The following is a 23,578-nucleotide window of genomic DNA, read 5'->3' on the forward strand; positions in this document are numbered from 1 at the left end:
TAGACTGAAAATGTCAGTTCTTAGTGCGCTCATGGCCGAAGAATGACCAGACTCACAAAAGTAAGGCAAGCATGAAAATGAGGCTTATTGGGGAGAGAAAGATAGGATTATAGGGCAAAAGCAGGATATAGGTTTACAGAGTGTGATACATACACCACAGATGATGACCGGACCCATTGTCGCAGCAAAGGGAGAGCAAAAGGAGAGGCAAAAAAAAAAAAAAAAAAAAAGAGGGCCTGGTTATGGTCTGCATCTTGTTTTAGAGTGCCCAGATTGGGACCTCCCTCATGGTTCAGATGTCACTTTTCAACCACTTTAGACACTTGGGAGCTGAATGACCGGAGTCTTACTGTACATGTAGATCTCCCATGAGCCTCTCCGAAAGCCCATTGGTGGGTGGTGAATCTCAGCAGCACCCACTTTTGTCCCTAGGAGACGCAGAATCCCTCGCTATCTACCTAACAATAGCACCTGCAACTCCCGGTTTCTGTAGGAGGATAGACCTAACTTTTGCTGGCATCTTGCTCCAAGTTGTAAAATGACATCATTACCTCACCTCTTGCTCCTCCTGTTGCTTACAGAAGCAGCCTAAGAAACCCTTATTCTCTCAGTGGCAACTGATCATTTCCTTCTCATCTACTGTGCCTAGGGGTGGCAAAAGTATGAAAAGAAAAAATCCCAAACCTTAGTTTGGTTTAATATACACCTATTCGTTTTTTTCCTCATGATAAACCTACTAAGTTTCAGAAAAATAACCTGATCTTTTGTTTCACTCTCAAATGAAGACCATTAATAATGTTAAATATGTGAGTAAATATGAAATACATATTTGGATTTATTTGCTTCTTGTTTTTTTAAAAAAACCTGAATTATTTTTATGCAACGATAACATGAAATAATTTATAATATTTCTGAATGAAAATGTATAACCATAGTAACACATAGAATGAATAAGTTCAAATTTCCTATTTCTGCATATATCTAGTAATTTTATTGTTTGATGCACATTGAGGATCCTATTCTTATAAGTCTGCTGTTGTCTGCCTTTTAAGAGTTTTAAGTTTGTAGGGGTTGACAATTTAATAAAATTTCAATTTAAATAATGCTGTTCAAGATTTCCTCTTCCCCATGCTTCCTTTCTAAATCTTTATTAGGTATCTTTCTCCATTGGGAAGCAGAATTATAATGACATAGGATTACATATGCATCTCAACAAGTCCAAACTCACTATTCCATTTCTGGAGTAAATAATATTTACAACCATAGTGTTAGCTTTGAAAATTGAAATCAGCCTATAAATATATCCTGGAAGATTAGATTATATTTGCCAGACTACAAATTCTATGAATTTTGCAATATAGAAGAAAGAATATAGTTGGTAGATACGGGGAATAGGGAATGTTGAAATAATGTTTGGGGTGGATATGTTGACTTCTTCATATTAAAAGATAGAAAGCTGGGATGCTGCTAAAACTAACAGGTTGTGGCAAATGGTGATAAGCATATCATGTAACTAATAAAAAGGATGAGGAATGGAGATAAGGAAAGTGTCAGTGATGTAAATTCCTCAAGTTTATAGTGGGAAATAAATATATTTTATAATCAATAAATCAAAACTAAATATATAATCATATTATTTAGAATTATGTTGATAACCACCAACACAAAAACAGAAATTAAAATCCTTATTTTCACCACTACCCCAGGACTCACTCCCCAGAGTAGATGATATTTCTTATCTAATGAAAATCTATGACTTTCTAAATGCCACAATGAATTAATAAAAATAAGTCTATGCAGAGGCACATTCTGATAAAATTGCAAAAATCCTAGGATAAAGAAAAAGTTATAAAAGTCTATAAAGTAAGAGAAAGAAAGGAGAAAAATATAAATAAACAAGTTAGAAGAGTCAAGTTGATACAAGACTTTTAATCACCAGTCCTGAAGGCTGTAAGAAAAAGGAGGAATGGTTCAATCTAATGAGTAAAAAAATTAATGTTATGGTATTTTATGTTCTTTAATTCCCTAATCAAGTGATATTTTATTGAGAAATATGTTCTTTGTTTCCCCCCTGCTAGTTTACTGAAGAAGAAAAACTAGTTTTATACTGAAGAATACTTTTTTCTAGTCACTCAAAAGCAATTATTGAATAATTCCATTGTTGAGGAATAAAATTTAAGGGAAGGCGGAAGAAAGCTAAAATCTTTATAGTGCAAAAAGAAAAAGAGTAAGGCTGAGAAGCAAAAGGAGTTTTACAACAATACAAAAGTATTGTGCTAGAATAAGCATGCCAAGAAATAACTGTTCAAAGATTCTTGCATATATAAGCATAAGAAACAGCATCCAGAAAACAAATTATAACTTATTCAGATTTAGCTCTGAGGCTCAAAGGTATTCATTACTATTAATATTTCTCTAAATGCCAGGATCCACAGTGAGCAATAGAAAAATAAAAATGATTATATCAATATGCACTTGTATAAAAATTCTATTAAAATGTATTTGAAATTTACAGGACCACAGAGAATTGCCACAAAACAGCACACACATAGCCATACATACTTTTCAATTTAAAATATATTTTCAACAAAGTTCATCTATTCTCAAATTCCATTGCACCCTAGATATATGCATCACATCCCTTTACACATTACATTTTTTTCTCTGGTACTACATGACCTATTTCAGAAGAACAAATAAAAATAGTAAACTATACAACTTAATATTCTGAAAACTACCCCATGTATAATTTCCAAATGTTTGTGACTACATTTAAGCACCTTTATTCTGAAATATGTTTAATACCAGAAGCAGATACTTGTTATTTTATTTCTAAATAAGACTTCCTAACTGTGAGTGTTAAGTAATATCTTTAGACACATTCTTGTTTAACACATTTTTAATAGTGTTAACTGAAGTTTAGTTTTCCACTGATATCGAAAAGAAAGGTTGGATGCATATGTAACTGACCTCCCTTGGGAACACACGTGTATAAATGTGTTCACTACAGAGCTGAAGATGCAAGAAGAGAACTCTAAAATGAAAATATTTTATATACTTGTATAATTAATTGTAACAGATGTCAGTCATAATCCATCCCTTTTTATAATTAATTTCTTTTAACAATATAAGAAACAAGCATATGAGGGGAAACTGATCAATTTAAAGAATATATTGAAAATCGAAATGTACTGCTGAGACAAAAACTATTCCATTTTACTGAATTCTAGCTACACACTTGAAACTTTGATTAACTTTTTAAATGAGTAAGAAGGTTTTCCAAATGGTTTTGTTATCCATTTCTGCTACTGTATAGTTTTCTTTTGCTGTCCACAATTTATTTTATTCTACTTTATTTTAGAGACTTAACTGTTTTTAGAGCAGTTTTAGGTTAACAGCAAAATTCAGAGGAAGGTACAGAGATTTACCTATATCCCCTGCCTCCACTCATATATTGTCAACATCCCCCACTAGAGTGGTATTTTGTTATAACTGATGAACCTACATGGCCACATCACTATCACCCAGAAGCTGTCGTTTCCGTTTGGGTTCTCTCTTGGTGTTTTACATTCTATGGGTTTGACTAAATGTATAATGATGTGTATGTATCTTTATAGTATCATACAGAGTATTTTCCCTGCCTTAAAAATCCTCTGTATTCCCCCTCCAAGCCCTGGCAACCACTAATATTTTTACTGTTTCCATAGTTTTACCTTTTTCAGAATGTCATATAGATGGAATCATACAATATATGGCTTTTTCAGATTGGCTTCTTTCACTTGGCATTATGCATTTAAGATTCCTCCATGTCTTTTCAAGGCTTGATAGCTAATTTCTTTATAGCACTGAGTAATATTTTGTTGTCTGGATATGCCACAGTTTATCTATTTACCTACGGAAAGATGTCTGGGTTGCTTCCAGGTTTTGACAATTATGAAAAAGAGTTTTATATACATCTGTATGTACTTGTGTGGAGATAAGTTTTCAACTCATTTGGGTAAATACTAGACAGCATAATTGTTGGATCATATGGTAAAAATATGTCTAGTTGTTTAAGAAACTGCCAGACTGTCTTCTAAAGTAGCTGTACATTTTGCATTCCATCAACAATGAATGAGAGTTTCACATCCTTGCCAGCTTTTGGTGTTGTCAATGTTCTGGATTTTGGCCTTTCTTATAGGTGTGTAGTAGCATCTCATTGTTGTTTCAATTTGCATTTCCTTCATGTGTAACATTTTTTTACATGCTTACTTGTCATCTGTATATCTTTTTGGTGAGGTGTGTCTGTCTGTTAAGGTCTTTGGCTCATTTTTTTATTTGGATTGTTTCTTTTCTTATTGTTGAGTTTTAAAAGTTCTTTGTATATTTTGGATAATAGTCCTTTAGCACCGTGGTCCCCAGTCCCCAGGCCCCGAACCGGTATGGTCTATGGCCTATTAGGAACCAGGCAGCACAGCAGGAGGTGAGCGGTGGTCAAGTGAGAGAAGCTTCATATGTATTCACAGCCTCTCTGCCTCTTGTCAGAGCAGCAGCTCCATTAGATTCTCATAATAGTTCGAACCCTACTTTAAACTGCACATGCAAGGGATGTAGGTTGTGCGCTCCTTGTAAGAATCTAATGCCTGATGATCTGAGGTGGAGCTGAGGTGGTGATGCTAGTGCTGGGGAGTGGCTGCAAATACAGATTATCATTAATAACAGAAAGGTTTGATTACACAATAAATGTAACGCGCTTGAATCATCCTGAAACCATCTCCCACCACCCTAGTCCCTGAAAAAATTATCTTCCATGAAACCAGTCTCTGGTGCAAAAAAGATTAGGGACTGCTGCTTTAACAGTTGTATATTTTTCAGCTATTTTCTTCCCAAATGTGGCTTGTCATTCTATTGACATTGTCTTGCAGAGCAGTTTTTAATTTTAATGAAGTCTAGCTTATTAGTTTTTTCTTTCATGTATCATGCCTTTGGTGTTGTATCTAAAAAGTCATCACTATACTCAGGGTCATCTAAGTTTTCCACTGTGTTATCTTCTAGAAGTTTTATAGTTTTGCATTTTATATTTAAGTTTATAATCCATTTTGTGAATAAAGTAGACTGCAAAGATTCACTTTTTCTGCAAGTGAATGTCTAGTTGTTTCAGTAGCCAACATTAAAACAACTATCTTTTCTTTATTGTATTGACTCTGTTCCTTTGTAAAAGACAACTTGACTATCTTTAAGTGTGTCTATGTCTGAGTTCTCTATTCTGTTCATGATCTATTCATCTATTCATTTGTTGCTACCACACTGTCTTGATTACTGCAGATTTTATTTAAGTCTTGATGTTGGGTAGTGTTCTTCAGCATTGTGTTGGCTATTCTGTATCTTTTACTTCTTAATATAAACTGAAAGTCAGTTTATTGATATCAACAAAATATTTTTCTGTGATTTTTATTGGTATTATATTGAATCTATAGATCAGTTTGAGAAGAACTAACATTGTCAATATTGAATTTTCTTATTCATGAATATGGAATATCTTTCCATTTACTTCATTTTTTATTTATTTCATCAGTTTTGTAACTCTCCTCATGTAAATCTTACATATGCTTTGTTATGTTTATACCTAAGTGTTTCATTTTGAGGGGAGCTACTATAAATGGTATTGTGTTTTTAATTTCAAATTCTGCTTGCTCATTGGTGGTATATAGACAAGCAATTGACTTTTGTATATTAGACTTGTATCATACAACCTTGCTATAATCACTTTTTAGTTCCAGGAATTATTTTGTTAATTCTTTGGATATTCTATATAGATAATAGTGTCATTTATGAACAAATACGGTTTTATTTCTCCCTTCCCAATCTGTACACCTTTTATATCCTTTTCTTGTCTCACTGCATTAGCTAGAGATTGCAGTAAAATACTGAAAATTAGTGGTATGGAAGGTGATCCTTGCCTTTTTCTTTTCTTAGTGGAAAAACCTTGATTTTCTCACCATTAGCTGTAGGTTTTTTGTGGATATTCTTTATCAAGTTGAAGAACTCTCCTCTATTCCTAGTTTACTTAGAGGGTTTCTTTTTTTATTTGTCATAAATGGTCATTAGATTTGTGGGCCGGGCACGGTGGCTCACGCCTGTAATCCTAGCACTCTGGGAGGCCGAGGTGGGCGGATCGTTTGAGCTCAGGAGTTCGAGACCAGCCTGAGCAAGAGCGAGACCCCACCTCTACTAAAAATAGAAAGAAATTATATGGACAGCTAAAAATATATATAGAAAAAATTAGCCAGGCATGGTGGCGCATGCCTGTAGTCCCAGCTACTCGGGAGGCTGAGACAGGAGGATCGCTTGAGCTCAGGAGTTTGAGGTTGCTGTGAGCTAGGCTAACGCCATGGCACTCACTCTAGCCTGGGCAACAGAGTGAGACTCTGTCTCAAAAAAAAAAAAAAAGATTTGTCAAATGGTTTTTCTTCATCTATTGATCTAATCATGTAATTTTTCTCTTTACCCTGTTGATGTGATGGGTTATATTAAATGATTTTCAAATGTTGAATCAGCCTTGCATACCTGGGATAAATCCCACTTAGTCATGATGTATAATTCTTTCTATACAGTATTGGACTTGACTTGCTAGTATTTTGTTTAGGATTTTTTGTATCTATGCTCATGAGAGATATTGGTCTATAGTTTTCTTTCCTTGCAATGTCTTTATCTGGTTTTGGTATTAGGGTAATGCTGGACTCACAGAATAAATTAGGAAGTATTCCCTCTGACTCTATGTTCTGAAAGAATTTTGTATACTTCCTTAATTGTTTGTTAGAATTCACCAATGAACTCATCTGAACCTGGTGCTTTCTGTTTTAAAGCTTGACATGTGTCAACCCCAATGTTATAGAAATTTAGATTGATTGTATTTAATTGACTGTTTTAATGGCATATAGACATATTGTTATGGTCTATTTCTTGTGTAAGTTATGGCAGATTGTGTTTTTCTCAGTGAATTGGTTCATTACACCTAGATTTTCAAATTTATGGTCATAGAGTTCTTCATAGTATACCATTATTGTTCTTTCAATGTCCATAGTTTCTGTATGCATTAAGTACCCCATCTTTAACGGGTTTTTTTGGTTTGTTTCTGTGGATGTGTTTTTTTTTTTTTTTTTTGCAATAGGGTCTCACCCTGTCACCTAGACTAAAGTGTAGTGATGCCATCATAACTCATTGCAGCCTCAAACTCCTGGGTTCAAGTGATCTTCCCACCTCAGCCTCCTGAGTAGCTAAGAATATAGGCTTGTGCCATCACACCTGGATCCACCTTTAAATTTTAATATCAGTAATTTACATCCTCTTTCTTTTTTTAAAAATATGGCTAAAGTCTTCTCAATTTTATTATTTTTTTAAAGAAACATCTTTTTGTTTCACTGATTTTTTTCTATTGATTTTCTGTCTTCAATTTCACTGATTTCTGCTCTAATTATTTCTTTTATCTTTTTACTTTGGGCATAATTTGCTCTATTTTTCTAGTTTTCTAAGGTAAAAGCTTATTTGTTTTAGATCTTTATTCTTTCTATTATATGTTCAAGTCTATAAATTTATCTGTAAGCATTGTTTTCAATTATTTCAAAATATTTTTAAATTCTTTTGAAAGTACTTCTTTGACCCATGTGTTATTTAGAAGTATGTTTTTTGATTTCTATATATTTTGGAATTTTCCAGTTATCTTTTCTTTACTGATTTCTAATTCTATTTCATTGTTCTCTGGAAACAGATATTGTCTACTACTATAATTTGTTTAAGGAATTACCTTAATACTATAACAATGTTGCTTTTTCTACATTTTAAAAGCTGTTTCATACATTGTTCTTTCATTTACATTAACTGCCTTCACAATACATACAGCTTACATGTTAAGTAACAGAAGAGCAAAACATTAAGTTATTGAACTTCAGTTTATACTAGTAGCAGTGAAAACACAGTGCAGAGAATAGAAGAAAATACTATACAGTACAATAGTTTTGTTTTGTTTTTACATAGGTGTGGATGTATGTGTATCTATTACAAAGGGTCAACCTAGAAATTGAATGTTTAACAGAAATAAAGGTGACTATAACATTTTATTTCTGTCATTTTCCTCTTTACTCAACTTCTTTGTGGGGTATGGGAAAAAGAGAACATTTGTTTTCAGAAGGCAATAACGTGCTTATTTACAAATGAAAGTGTTAGTACCTTTGGCCAGAGACCTCAGATATTCACTGAAGCCTGTTTCCTCTTCTCTCTGGGAAGGCTACTAGACTGCATTTCCCACCTCCCCTATAGATAGAGAAGTCTGAGTTATAATTAAAGTAATGATATCATGTGATTGGTAATTTTATTCGTTTTAACTCCTTGCCTGGACTACAAAATCCTCGTGTGTGTACTCCAACTTTTTCTTTCCCCTTCTTTTTTTTTTTTCCTTTTTCTTTTTTTTTTTTTTTTTTCCTTTCTTTTCTTCCTGAAAGTACTACAAGACCAGGTTGATGCATGGAGTAAATGGAGCAAGCTCATGTCGTATCCCATCTCTCATTTCCAAAAATCTATTTAATATATTGTCTTTGTACAGAGAAAGTATAAGACATTGAACAGGTACTGTACTTGATCTTATCTAAAAGACTGAGAAGTGATCCCCCCTTCTTTTTCTAGATGCCAATCTCTGATGACAAGTCCTTAAGAGATGGTGGACTCTCAGAGGTGAACAGCCAAAGTCTCTGAATTAGCAGTTAGAGGAGAGATGGTGATCCAACCTGAACTACCACTATTACCTGAAAAAATTACAGAATCATACTATGTGAAGCCACTAATATTTTAGAGCTTTGGGTTAATGAAGTCTAGACTCCTAACCTATACAAGCACAATATACAACACATTATACTTAGCCACACAGAGTTTAACAAACAAAGCTTTAAATATGACTAAACAAGATTATAATTTTAAGTGTGATTTTTGAGCAAATGAGGACAGAGAAATTGTCTACATTATCATTAGTATATTTGGTCAGATGTAGCCAACGAAACCTTGTGATGATTGCTGACATGATTCCATCACCAGCCTTTAGCAAGGATAAAATGCAGAAGAGGTTAAGTGACAATCTAGTCATTGAAGAGATGAGCTCGATTAGGAGAAAAACATTTTTCACAAGGCATTTACCACAAATTATTTAATGAGTATGTGTTTATTAAGCATTGAGTTAATTATTTTGTAATATGTGTGTAAGTTAAACATAGTGTTTACTTATTCCTGGGTTTAGAAAAAAAATTGTTTGTATTAAAGGAATACTTACAGATACTCATAATTTAGAGTAATGGTAACCTAAATAACTTGGATCAACCTCCCACTGAGAATGGCTAAAAGGCAGGAAATGTTTTTGTTTGCTTTCATTATTTTAATTCACTAGATGGCAACAAGGAAGTAACAAGGCAAAGAAGAAACAGAAATCAAAAAGAGGTGGCATTAGCATTTTCAGCTACTTTTCCCTTAGAAGCATCTGGTAATTCCAAAAGAGGAAGCGATTTAGTAGGGATTGGGTGGGAGGGGGAAACAGAATCCAGAATATGGTAAGTAGGGGACGCTTTTAAACCCCCTATGCTTTGTTTTCAGACCACAAAATGCTAATTTCTACAGGTAGATTGAATCAGAAATTTACCCTGGCACTTTTAAGATATGCAGCCCTCCTTCAAATAATCAAAACGCTAATGAACAGATTAAGGTTATATGGGGTTGCTAGTGTCCTTGACACCCAACAAAAGTAAACAAAAATCTTTGTAAGAGGGATATAAATTAATTCTAAGCTTTGAATTATCTGTATAACTTTTATGTATGATATTCACCACTACTTTACCCATTACCTAAGAGGAAATATGACACATTATTAATACAAAGCAAAAGCACAATAAACAATAAAACCAATCCTAGAAAATATCTAGATAATATAATTATCCAGATAATGTTTAATATGTTCAAAAAGATAAAAGACAAGGTATAGAAATTTTGCAAAGAACTGCAAAGTACAAAAATCAATAAAATAAATGGGTTTAATGAGAGAATAGACTAAGCTGAAGAGAGAATAATGAGCTGGAAAAAAGTTTGAAGAAAATATTTAGTATGGATTAGGATATAGAAATTCATAGCAAATAAAGAAGAGAAGATAATACAGAGGTACAATAATGTGATCTAATCTGAATAATTGGAGACTCAGAAAGATAGGAAAGATAAGGCTGAAGCAATATTTGAAGAAACAATGCCTGAGAATTTTTCAAAATTTATGAAAGATATTCAGCTACAGATTTAAGAATCCAAATAAGATTGAAGAGAAAAAAATAAAGATTTATCATAGTTAAGCTACCAAATAAAGGCATAGAAAAACATGCAGAGCAGCCAGGAATTGAAAGACCAGGATACTAGAGAGAAGAAAGAAAGACTGAAGTGAGCTCAACTTTTTCTGAAGCTTTTTTCTCCAATTTTGCACCTATTCATAAGTGGGCTGAACAACCAAACAGAACTCTTGGGCTTCATAGGGCTAGGAAGAGAAAGTCAAAGATCAAGGTTATCAAGATAATTAAAAGTTGAGGGAACAAAATCATGTGGAAAAAAGAACTGCTGAGAAGTGAGACCAGAATCTGTCTGTGACCTTCCCACAAAGGACTTTTTTGTTTTCTTAGACTGTGCATGAGGCTTTCAGGACATAAGCAAAATGTACAAGCCAAGAAGCAATGAAAACTAAGAGCTTTCAGCAATCCCTTTGTTCTGCGAACACAAAATTGGAGTTAAGAAATCACCAAGTTATTATTTTAAACCATGTATAGAATACATACTAGCAGTAAGGCCAAACCAAAGATGACATACCTTAAGGAAATTAAATGCAACCCCTAATTATCCCTATCCCTGATTGGAATAATGTGATCAGAGTATATATAAACCCTCTTTGTAGGAAGATAATACCAACCAAATCCTCTAGAACAGCACTTTCCAATAAAACTTTATGTTATGATAGAAACTGCACCATCCAGTGGTGGCTATTGAATACTTAAAAGGTGGCTACTGTGACTTAGGAACTTAATTTTTAATTCCATTTCATTTTTCTTACTTAAAATTTAAATTTAAATAGCCACATGTGGCTAGTGGATACTGTATTGAAAAGTGCATATTTTGGCCAAACAATGTCCAGTATTAAATCAAAAGTTATAAGGTATAATAAGAGATCGGAGAAAGTAATAAGAGGAAAAATACAGGTAATAGAAAGACCACAGGATAATACCTATTGTGGAGTTTTTCAGATACAAGTACACTTGATTTATTAAGAAAGTTAGCCAGAGAGAAACAGGGAAGAGTGTGGAAGAAGAACAGAAGAAAAAGGAGCCACCAAAGGTATAATTTCAAGCAAAATCCCCACATCTGCCTGATGCCACAGGAAGCTTTGGCATGTAAATTGCACCAAGAATTTCCTGTCTCAGAAAAGAGCTAGAATTGTATATTCCATTGCCAATCTGTCATTGAATACAGGCTGCTCTAAAGGGACAAAATTTCCCAGGTAATTCTGGTTCTCTCAGTGTGTTAGTAAAGTCCTCTGAAGAAGGCACGCTGTGAATGATAAGGATTGAAGCACGGGGAAGCCGGAAGGTGAACATAGGAACTAATAAACTGAGATGCTAGCACTGACAGCGTCCTCTCCAGCAGAAAGGGGACCCACACACTGACAGCAACGTCTAATGCCATGGTTCTCAAAGGGTGACACTCAGACAGCAATGCTCACTAGTAACTGTGGAACTTGTTAGAAATGCAAATTTTCAGATCAACATTCTCCATCTTGTCATTTACCTACTTTCACATATTATTAAGTATTATTTTTAAATCCTTGAAGGAATTCCATTATCTGAAGCTCCCATAGTCTTTCTCTATTGTTTTTTTTAAATATTCTTTACATTAATATATCTTTTTATGTGCCAAGAAATTTTTAATTCAATTTTGTTTTTTTAATAGCATATTATTTTATTCTTCCTCTGTATAACTTAAGATTTCTCCTTTATACATGAGCCACTCTGTGTATTTCAAGTAAGAATTTGAAGCTTAAACTAACTATAATCACAAGGTCTGGAAGACCAAAGGATAGGATTGTGTCTGTTTTTCAGAAAATTGGAAAGTGCAAGAATCTCCAGGGAGGCATCACAGGTGATGACAGCTTTTAACCAGCGTGTGCGGCTCTCAGAGAGATGCCAGAACAGTCTTGGCAAACCCCACATCTGTCCTATACAAATGCCACATACCTGTTTTAAGCTTTTACCAAAGAATAATGGCTTTTCTTATTCTGCCTTTTATCTCCTATAAGTTCTTCTCATCAACTAACTCTAACCAAAACCCTGCTGGCAGGCAAGGTAGGAAAAGCAATTTGTAGTCCTTTGAAATTTTTGACAAAGTGAATTTTACAAGTTGGAATGAAACTAGTAGCTGGATACATCTTCTAATTATATTACCCATTTTTTTCACGGTTTACCTGAATGGATTCCTTTTCACCTTCTGTAACCTATGCGTGGTTTTGAGAATAAATAGCATAATGTATATTTTTTAGCATTTCCTAACAAATATAAATCTTGGCTAAGGAGGACTCTGAAGGGAGAGGTGTGCTGCAGAAGTGTTTAGAAATGAAGATTTTGAAAAAAATCTGCACTCCATACTTATTAGTCATGTCACATAAAACAGGTTGTTAAATCTCTTTAGCATGGTGCATTGAACATAGATATGTCTTAGTAAATGTTATAGTTATGTCGCTCATCATGTTTATCAATATCCAGGTTTGACCACTCTGAGAAATAGAACCCTGATTCAACAGACAGATTGTGCCCATTTACTTCAAATAGCTCTATTTAATAGCACATGAATGCCTTCTAAAGTCAGAACTTTACAAAGATAACAAAGAGACTTGTTGAGAGTAACTGAACCAATACTCTCTTAAAAGAGCTATAAATATTTTACTTTACATGCTGTTGGCCTTTAGATAAAAGACAGTACTGTTTCTTTCCATGCCAATACATTTTTCCCTTACTCTTCTTTTAGCAATGTCAGTAAAAATTTATTTCTCTTCAGTCCCAAGAAGGGACCCAGTTATGGTTCATCAAGTAAGTGGCATTTCACAAGGGAGGGATGATTTACATTTCTTCTGCTATTCCAAATAATCTAACTTCCAGAGGGCATAATTTTGCTTCCGTAAAGGTAGATTTTTAAATAAAATTGGAAATCTCCATATCCTCCCCCACCAAAATATCTCTTTTCTATAAAATGTGAGGAATTATTTGAAATTTTCTGGACCAAATTTTATTTGCTATCTTTTGTAAAATATAGCAATCAATTAGAGGTCAGTGAAAAAGGTAAGTACTTAGATCCTCCTTGGTTTCTTTTTAGCCTGGGTTAATGGAGTTGTTCTCGTGATTCATTTTGTCTTATTTACTGAATCTTGCCCTGAGCTTTGGGGCCAAGATTTATAATAAAAAATCATGTACTTTTTACAGATTATGGTTCTATTTCACATCTTCCTCTCAGACCTGAAGTAAGGGGTAACATTTCAAGACCATTCAAATATTTCTGATGTCCTTTGGCCAAATAACATCTGTATTAGTTTCCTAGGGCTGCTGTAACAAAGTGTCACAGCTGGGTGACTAAAATAATAGAGATTTATTGTCTTAGTTTTAGAAACTCAAAGGCTGTAATCAAGGTCTGGCAGGGTTGGTTTCTTCTGAGGTGTATGAGGGAGAACTCTCTCGTAGCTCCCGGTGGTTTGCTGACAATCTTTGATGTTCTCTGGTTCATAAATGCATCACCCTGATCTCTTCCTTCATAATGCCATGGGACCTTTACATGTTTGTCTCTGTGTCTAAGTTTCCCAGTTTTGTAAGAACAAAGTCATCCTGGATTAGGGCCCATTTTAATGACTTCATCTTAATTTGATCATCTGCAAAGACCAAAAGTTCAGGATAAATATTTGATTGAATATGATTCTACTGCCCATCTTTCAGTTTAATCTTTTTGTCCTTAGTATAATTATAGGTTAGAACTTAAAAATCCAGTTTAATTTCAAGATAGAAACAAAAAATCTCCAAGAGATAAATAAAATATGACAATAATACATATTTAAATATATTAAATAAATAATGTAATTGTAAAAAGAAGATATGCTCCCACATTGTAGCTGAGAACGAGAGTTCTGACACCTCTGTGGAGACAATGAATGTGATGATGAGCAAGACTGTCACAGGGAGCAAATGATGAGGTCCCTGTAAAAAGCTGGGGTCCAGCAAGGGCTGTCCCTCCATTAGAGAAGATTAGAAAATCTCTATACACCACCCCTGTGCCAGTGCACAAAATTGTGTCTTCTTCTTAAGGTTCGGGGAATAAAAAACAATTGACATTTCCCTGGTACAGAAAACCTGGCTACAAATGAATATAAAATTGTCACTATAATAACATTAAAAGTCACATGAAGGGAACAATAATAGAGGAAAATTATCAGACACCCCACCCCCAAAAAACGAAGTAACTCTACAAGAAGTGGAGATAATAAAATCTTTTGTAAAATCAAAAAATAAACAGCAAATATGCCTAAAAAGATGAAAGAATTGAAACCATGATAAAATAATTCACACTAGAGATGACTGTGGAGATAGACTGCCTGGGTTTAATTGTGAATTCCACCATTTGTGTGACATTAGGGACTTTTCTTACCTGCTATGTTTTCAGTTTCCCCATCTGCAAAGAAAGGATAGCAACTGCAAAGTACCTACCTGATTAGGTTGCTGTCAACAAACACCAAAGATCTGATAATGTGCATTCTGTAATTTCTGCCCATAAAGGAATAAACTTGGAAAGAATAACAAGAATAGAGCCAAAAATATTACATGTGTTTATAAATGTTTTAAAATGCAGAATATTATATTATCTATAAGTAAAAGAACAATTATTATAAAATTATAGAAACAGATTTCTAAAACCAAATACAGTAATTCTAGTAAAAATATAAAACAAATACAAATGATACTTAAAAGTGAAATATTAAAATACTCTCTAAAATCCATCATATTGTATTACTATCTGATATCAGAGCTAGAATGAGACAAAAAATGTACCTATATATTTAATAAAGAGAAAAATATTTACAGACAATATAAACATCAATATAAAAATCATTAAAATGTATGAAAACAATTATAAGAACTAATAATAAATTTCAAGAAAATTGCTGGATAAAATACTAATAAAATTGAGAGCATCCCCAAAGATCATTTATGCATTCGTTCAACATCAGAATATATCAGTGGAAATGAAAGACAAGGGTGTTAGTCTTAGTGGAAATTACACTCAGAAGATATAATTAGAAATTCCCAGTAACAGAGTACATAAAGCATTTACTTCAATTATTTGATAACATTTAGTCACTTTTGCCTTTTTTGAAATAAATTTTCATTGTCACCATAAAATTTCTTCTTCCAAAGTGTACATATCAGGTTTTTTTTTTGTATATTCACAAGGCTCTGCAGCCATCACCACTATCTAATTTCAGAACACTTTCCTCACCCCCAGAAAGAGACCCCCATCAATTAGCAGCCATTCCTTATTCTTCTATTTTCCCTGTCCTTCATAACCATTAATCTATTTTCTGTCTCTGCAAATTGGTGCATTGTAGACATTTGATTTAAATGAAATCATACAATATGTGACCTTTTATATCTGGCTTCTTTCACTGAGCATAATGGGTTGGCAAGGATGTAGAAAAATTTGAAAACTTATACTTAGCTAGTGGAAATGTAAAATGGTGCAGCCATTTGTGAAACAGTTTGGCGGTTCATCAAAAATTTAAACATGAGTTGCCATATGACCTAGCATCTTTGCCTTTTTATGATGTCTCCAAATAGCCAAATTAACCAATATTAACCTGCCACTCTCTCCCTCACTTGTAGTTATCCTATAGATCAAAAGAAAGCAGTATGATTTAGCACATAAATACCAGGACTCTGAAATCAGGAGGATACAGGTATCAGTTCTCACTCTTCAGTTTACTTAGAGTGGACTTCTGTAAAGTGTCAATAATGTTGCCATCTTCATTTATTCATTCACCAAACATTTTAAACTTTATGTCTCTCACTATCAAAAGTTCTAATGATACAATGATAAAGAGACCAAGCAGAGAAAAAGTCCTTTCTCTCATGAAAATTGTATTGGAGAAAGCATAAAATATGTTTTTATATTGCTATGTTTATTTTTATATTAAATATGTTAAAATACTAAATATATATTATATATAAATATAGTTAAGTCAGATAATGATGGAGTTCATACAACATAACCTAAAGCAATAGAGACAGTTTGTGATGTATGTAAGAATGTGTGCAATATTACAGTGTAGTCATGGTTGATACCTTTGTAAAGGTGACACTCAAGCTGCAGAGATCTGAATGAAGTTACGGAGAGGGTCGAGCAGATATCTGCAGGCACAGCATTAGAGCATTAGAGACAGAGTAAATAAAAAGCGCAAATGCCCTGATGATATTAGTTCCTGTGGTCCAGGCGCAGCACAGAGGCCAGTGGGGCAGGAGGTGAGTGATTGAGGTGGAGGATGAAAGAAAATGAGGTCAGAGAGGTAGAATCTGCCAAAGTAGCGGCCTATGATGCAGGATAAGGAACATGGAGTTTGGTTTCTTAAAGAAAGTAAAGAAAGCAACTTAAAATGGAGAAGCTGACCAACTGTATGATTTTACACAAACTCTCCTGATTTTACCACTTACTTACACCCTGTCTTCAGTAAAACTCTCAGTCCCTGACAAACCAGCACATTTGATCACTCACTGATTAAGACTGATGATTGATATTAGAATTGGCAACACAGAAACCTTTCCTGACCTTGATAAGAGCACAAGTAAAGTGGTGGAGAAAGCCTGAATTTTTTATGCATTGAAGAAAAAAACAGAAGTACCAGAATAAGATTCATGAAGAATACATATAAAAATCTCTTGGAGAATTTCTAAAAAAGGGAACAGAAAATGGAAAAGTATATCAAGGGTTTTTTGAGTGTTCTTTTGCTTTCTGTTTTTGTTAAAAATATAGATTCCCCACCTCATTCCCTCCATCCAATGACTTTCTTGAGTCATCAGATATGGTACATATACATGCCATTCCCATTTTTAACATTCCCTCCAAGTTACTGTTGGGATTAAGGAATTTTGGAAAACCCACTAATACTGATTAATTCCACTCAAAAGTCCTCTTTCTCTCTCCTTTTTAATAATTTGACTCCTATATTTTCTTCAAGACCCATTCGAACTTTTGTATTTTTTATAACACAGATTCTAGCGTACTCTAATTATTTTGTTTTTATGCTGCCTTTAATTGGCTTCACTTTATATCATATTCCTGTGTTCTTAGTATATTTTAAAGTTCTCTGGGGTAGCAACACATTTCTATTTCTTCCTGCTTTGTGCTTAGTATATGATTCTGTATATATTAGGTACTTGCTAAATGTTTGCTAGATTGATTCAATTTGGAGATTCAATTCTAGTACATCTGCAGTAGTTTACCCTGAGGTTTTGGAAAGGAAGGTGGTTTCAGTTTTAATTGTAATTTATAAAGATATACTGTGTTCTGGGTGGCTTAATGAATTTGCAACACAAAATCCTCTAAAGGACAGGCACAAATTCTTGCTACAGAGTCCTCTGACTAGGTATTACATACCCACTTCATTATTATTTATCTCAAAGTAATAGAAATACATTCTTCTTTCTTTTCTGCGGTGATGTCCAAACAGTGAAAGCACAATTGCAATGCTCTCCTCTTCTCTTAGAGGTGTAATTTAAATTCCGAGATACTCAGAATGAGAAATTAGAATGCCTTTCGCTTCATTTATAAAACCTGACAGCTTAATTCCAAAGACTCTGGACATTTAATTAATGAGAAGTGAATCAACCCTTCAACATTTAAAAAGAAAATCTATAATTTGGCCTCTTCTAGCAAGCAGAGTGAAATGTCAAATTATTTTAGGTCTACAGACAGAATTTTTCATAACTTTTATGATGTAAGTGTTTCATAATAATGTCAAAACTTCTGCTCTATTAAGCCAGCTTGCAACCGATATAATACAAATTGCCCATGACACTAAATTGTATTGATGTCTTACCACAGAGATAAACTTGGCTATGGAAAGTGGGCCATGCCCCATCAGCAGCAAAAGAAAGATATTTGGGAAATGGCGTGACCAAGCTACTTAACCACTCCTGGAATTGCTTGCCTGTAGCAGCCGCTCTGAGGAGGAACCTACTTAACCTTGAGTAACCAGGAGGAGAAGGATCTAAATTGGAACTGACAGTCTGGTTTTGTATGGTAATTATTTGCTCTAGCTTCTCTTTTTACTCAGCCTTCAGCTATATACAGTACATTCATTAAAGGCACTCTCTGAGCTGCAAATTCTGTAGGATCAAGAATACAGGCCGGAGAGCAAATGATAATGTTGACAAATGTAATTTCCACAAGTTGCTGCATTCACAGTACTTTCCGGACAATATGTATTTCTCCTCCAAATGCCAGGACTGATTAATAGCTAGAAATAATTTGAAAATAGCTCACATTATAATACTGTGTGCATGTAGCTGCAATTATAGAAGATATCTGTAGAGATCACAAAGCCTTTTGTGTGTAAATCACAGCAGTTTTTTCTGCAATTATATATTTATAGAGTCTAGTAAAAACAAAACAGATAGGAATACTGGAAATGGGAATATTTTGTTCCTCTGAGTGCATAAATGAAATACAAACACTTATCCTAGATAAGATAATATTGAAAATAACTTTTGAAATAAATAAAAAAACTAAAATGTAGAATGATTAGGCATATTATGTAATGGTTAAGAAGGCAGTATAAGATGGGATAGAAATATTGGGAAAATATTTCAACTTAACAAAAAGGGAATGCTCTTATATTCATTTGGAATTTGTTCAACATTTAGTTGATGATTGGAGGTAGTGAATTTTCCACCTCTAGAGATATTTAAGCAAAGATATTACATAGTGGATTAAAGCAGTGGTTTTCAAACTTGTTTAGACCATGCCCCATATTATGAAAATTGTTAACTCTTAATAAACGCATATAGGCTTCATAATACAATATTTACCATTGATACCTCTGATGTATTTTGATATTTTCTATTCTATTTTACATAAAAACTAGTTGCCATGATGCTTAAAATTTATTCTACATGTTACTAATGTTTCACAACACACACTTTTTTATTTGTTTATAATTTTATTTTATATAATGTCTAAAGGAAGCAGGCAACTGACAATAGTTAGAATTAGAAATGTAGAGAAAAATACAAACAAAAGGGTAAGACTGAGTCAGAGGAAAATCCAACAGAATAGAAAAAATATACAGATAAGAAAAGAGGGGTTTACTTGCAGAAAAAGTCAAGGACATTCCCAATGGAAACAACACATTCTCTGGAAAAAAAAAAAAACTGAACTAAATGTCCTCTTAAATCTCTTTCAATCTTATGATTCTATCAAAATAAAACATTAGTATATACCATGATGCATTATAAAAAAGGAAAAAAACTTTCACATCTCTCTTGCTTGAATAAGCTAAATATGACTTATAACCACTTCATAAACTTGGCAAGAATTCTTTCTCAGTAGTATGGTGGGGATCATAATCCTTTCTAGACTTGTATCAGAGTTTGGGGAGGCCTCAGAAATTAAGGAGAAGTCAAGGAAAGAACCTTAATCATCAGTGTCAGGGTCACCACTAAGTTGCTCCTTGCCCAGGACTAGGGAGGTCCTCTCAAGATGGCCAGTATAATTAACTCTGGGCTATGAATTGATTGCAGAGGGGGATCATCAGTGTCAGATCCCAAGACCATAGCTCTTGGGTCTTATTCCTCTGACATATACATCCTACCACATAGAGGGCCCATCACCTCCACTCTGTGCACTTCTAGAGAACTGGAGATTTCAGTACTTCATGCAGCCATCACCACTGACCACCTGCAACCTTGAACACTAACTCTAACACTCATCGTGTATTAAATATATAATAAAATTAAATGTTAGAAAACTGTGGCAACTTGCTATTCTGTTTGTGAATGTATCCTAACATTGTGCCTTTTGAAAGGTCATATGTGGTCAAATATTCCTTCACTTTATTAACTCTTAGCCAGTTTGATAAAATTATATAAATAAAAATGAATGAGGTATAGTAGTAAAATAATAAATATTAAAATCAGATAGGCCTAAATTAAATTCCTGTGACTTCTTACTTAATGTGCCTGAGAGTCATAATTTTCTCAATGGTGAGATGGGCCTCAATTTTCTAGTGTTGCTGTGAGGATTAGGTCATAAGCCTAATATACACGTATATATACACACGTGTGTGTGTGCATGTGTGCATCAGTGTGTGTATATTAAGAGAACCTAGAAGCCATCAGAGTCAAGAGGAGCCTAATGAGACTGAAAACAAAATGTAATGTGATGTACTGGATGGAATTTTAGAACAACAACAACAAAAGATATAATGGAAAAACTTATGGAAATCTGAATACAGGAAGGACTTTAGTTAATAATACTATATCAATATGTTTCATAATTGTGACACATGTACCAAACCAATACAAAATATTAACAATAGGGGAAATTGAATGTAGGTTACATTGAAACTCTATACTATCTTTGCAATGTTCTTGTAAATATAAAAATATTCTACATCTAAAACCTTATTACAAAGGTTTTAGAAAAAAATCACATAATTATTTAACACACACATATAGGTAATATATACATTTAATCAAATACAAGAAACGTGAATTTCTGAAAAGTTTCTCTCCTCAAATTTTGAAAGTTTCCAAAATTCTTGGAAGTTTGCATGAAATAGAAGGCAATGAAAAGACATTAATATTTTTGATTCTGTTTAATTTTTAAATTTTCGCCAAAGATTTAGCTAGGCTTTTTTGAGTTTCTGAGCCTTCATTAATTAAACAGATAGAGTTTACATAAATTTATACTAAAACTGTGACTAAATGATCTTCTGATGGTGATAAACTGTTTATATTCTAGTGAGGTTATAGGTTTAGTAATAAAAGACAAAAGGACTCAACTGAAGGCCAGTATTCACAACTCAGCTTAATTGGTATATTAGTAGGTTCACCCTGTTGACATTGTAGTTCAGAATCCTGTACTCTCATGCGACAGATAATTATCATTTGACTTTAAGGCTAATTTTATCTCACATTTTCTCTCATAGGCCTCAAATTGTTACTTTAAATCATTAGATTTGCATTTACTGATATAATTAATGTAGATAAAACCACAATATTGGAATCATTTAAAAATATCCATTTCATAATACAGCCTTACATTTCTAAGTTCAGAAACATCAAAAGAACAAAATAGCCTCCTCCTATTCACCCTGCCTCTCCCAATATGGACAGTCAATAGATACCACATTATTAGGAGCATGTACGTTGGAATTATTATTGAGGTGAGATACTGGCTCTGCCACATTATTCACGTGGGCTCTGATTTCTTCACCTGAAAATAAGCAAGGATATAAAATAGCATATTCCCTGAGAGGATAAATAACTATACCTGAGATAATATGGCCATTAGCCCAGGTGCCTTCCTAACCTTCACCAACATTTCCCCAGATCCATTCTGTGACTGAGTTCTTTCTACATCATTTCCTTCAATCTCTCCACTTTATCTGCACTTCCATCTGTAACTCAGAGACAACTGTATCTGTTTCCTAGATTTTTGTAATGAACTCCGTGATCTTCCATCTTGCCTGAAATTCAAAATTATTCTTGGTGATGTGAAAACTAATCTCCCGCCCCACCTCGCAACCAACATGTATTTGCTCATTAAATGTTTGGATTACTAGCTATATTATTACTTGATGTGTCTGGGAAATGTTTATGGTTTAATCATCAAGTATCAGAATCTTTCTGATTTTAAAATTTAATAAATTTATCTAACCTCACCTTTGCTTCATCTTTTTGGGGTACCTTTCATTCTGTCTCCTGGTGGGTCAAAGAGCCATTAGGATGGGCACATTTATTTTCTACCAAAATTAACCTCACAACTATGTTGTTTCAATATTTCTTTGTGAATTTTGGAGCTCACTAGGTTTAATACTTTATTACTATGGGGTTTGGAGGTTTTCCATCTGAAGCAGTACAGTAGTTTTTACTGTGAGTTTTGATGCTATCTACAATTATTTAACATTGAGTGATCACTTAAAATTTCACTTACGTAGCAAAAAACACATCCTCTGCTACAGAAATAAGTACATAAAGAAGAGAAATACATTAAAAAGTTAATGTAACAGAATTTCCATTATGAAATATACTGTTTTTTCCAGCTGTAGTTTGGTCGTGGAAAAATGATAGGAACCTCCTTGAAGAGGGGAGATAGAGTTATGCATTCTGAAAATAGGGGATTTGTTAATTTCTACAAGAGAGTCATCAGGGCTTTATTTCCTAAAACTTAGGCTTGTAGAGTAAATTAGGTAGACTCTGTGAAAGGAGAAGGAATAAAGATGCAAGACTTGAGAAATTAAAAAAAGGAGATCTTACATTCTGAGTAGTTTTTCTGAGAGCAGGAATGAGAATGCAATTTTGAGTTTTGATGGGTAATGATTGGAATTCCTCTTAGATGCAGTGCTCCAGAGACATTGAATGGGACTGGGCTTGTGGAAACCTGGTAGAACTGACAGCTAAATCTACAATGTTAGCTCTGCAGTAGAAGTCTCCATGGCCCAATGTGGTAGAGACGATAAACATGGCCAAACTATTGTGAGAATTTGCATCCAACAGACCGCGGGACATACTGTGTTCAGCCATGTAATTGTATTGCAGAAGCAGCAAAAGTCTGAGGACAATTCTAGTCCCTTCCTCATTTTTCCAGACCAAAAAAAAATCCTGGGGATTCTTGAACATCCTTTGGATATTAGAAGAGCAACCAACAATAATTCCTGACATTAAAAATTATGGCTTACTTTATTGATTTGAATTTAGAACCAGATTTTACATGATTTTAAGCCTTAAAGAAATGTGATATTTCTTGCTTTGCAACTGTTGCAATGCAACTAATACTTGTTTCATAAGTTTGGTATTTTGTTTTAGTTTTTTATGTTTGTTTGTTGCAGTTTCTCATTATGCCTTTCCCAGGCTCATGCATTTTACTTATTAATATAAAACTTTTTGAATATATATTCCAGAATAAATTATTATTTTCTTTCTTGTAGGTATAGGATTGCACTGATGGCCAAGTACTTTCTACATCTCTAAATCTTTTCAAATCCATAGTTTTTCTTCCCATTGGATTGAGAGACATAAAATTATGTCAATAGACTACGTGAATTCTGTTAGATAAGATATGATATTAGTGTAAATTAACAATACCTTTCTATTTGGATATAGTAAAATAATATTTTAGCCTACTTAAAATCTGTGTAAAATAAGTAAACTTCTTAGTTACAAAATGATTCTCTTGCTTTAAAGCAGGACTAAAAAAATGTTATATCAAGACAGTAAGCAAAAGTCAA

The 23,578-nt window shown here is 33.7% G+C and overlaps 1 non-coding gene across 1 annotated transcript; it reads right to left on the reverse strand.

Annotated features, from left to right (window-relative positions):
• Positions 1–8,458: 8,458 nt before the first annotated feature.
• LOC138388673 (U2 spliceosomal RNA) lies at positions 8,459–8,640 on the reverse strand. The gene has a single exon (XR_011234190.1). It is a non-coding gene; the product is annotated as a U2 spliceosomal RNA (small nuclear RNA).
• Positions 8,641–23,578: the final 14,938 nt, after the last annotated feature.

This window comes from Eulemur rufifrons, chromosome 7 (assembly GCF_041146395.1).
Source record: "Eulemur rufifrons isolate Redbay chromosome 7, OSU_ERuf_1, whole genome shotgun sequence".
Lineage (NCBI taxonomy): Eukaryota > Metazoa > Chordata > Mammalia > Primates > Lemuridae > Eulemur > Eulemur rufifrons.